The 735-nt window shown below is 41.0% G+C and overlaps 1 protein-coding gene across 3 annotated transcripts in view; it reads right to left on the reverse strand.

The window, feature by feature from the left end:
- ATP1A3 (ATPase, Na+/K+ transporting, alpha 3 polypeptide) overlaps nt 1–735 on the reverse strand; it is a 41,416-nt gene that overhangs the window by 7,301 nt on the left and 33,380 nt on the right. The window lies entirely within an intron of this gene.

Consider the following 735-nt stretch of genomic DNA (forward strand, 5'->3'; position numbering starts at 1 on the left):
GGGATTGCAGTGCAGCTTCTTGCCACTAGGCCACTAGAGCTCCCTCTTATATATCTTTTGGAATTTGTCTTGCAGGTCTTCTGGGATTTTCCAGAATGCCCCAGAACAAAAAAAAAAGAAAGAAAGAAAAAGAAATAAAAGAACTAGTGTTTCTTTGGGTATGAAACACTGAATAAGATCCCATTACAGGGGCGGGAGGGTGAAATCACATTTCAGGCCTGGTCTACAATAAACTCAATGTTGTCACGATGAAATTAAAATTATAATGGTTGTCAATTGTCAGGTGCATTTATAGTTCAATTGCTATATGTCTTTAGAGTTGAACATTGCCCAGCTTTCTGTCTGTCCTAACTCCCAGTACCAACACTGCCTTCACTGTAGACCAAGCTTTGCCCAGCTGTACAGCAGCATTTTGAACAGAAAATTTTAAAATGTAATATCTTTGAGTGAACCTCTGACAATTATTACAATCAGCAAATTATGTGCTGTAATTGTAAGTAGTTCATATTGCTAATGATAAACCCACTTTCAAGTTGCAGCCGACACATAGCTGACCTCTCATTGGGTTTCCAAGGCTACATCACGTGGGAGATCGCCTCTCCTTTCCCCTCAGAGCCACTGTTGAATTAGAAACGGCCAGAGGCACAGGATATGAACAGGCACTTCACCGAAGACGACATTCAGATGGCTAACAAACACATGAAGAAATGCTCAAAATCCCTAGCCCTAAGAGAG

Source organism: Elephantulus edwardii, unplaced genomic scaffold, assembly GCF_000299155.1.
Source record: "Elephantulus edwardii isolate Elephantulus edwardi_28Jun2011 unplaced genomic scaffold, EleEdw1.0 scaffold00302, whole genome shotgun sequence".
In the NCBI taxonomy this organism is placed as follows: Eukaryota; Metazoa; Chordata; class Mammalia; order Macroscelidea; family Macroscelididae; genus Elephantulus; species Elephantulus edwardii.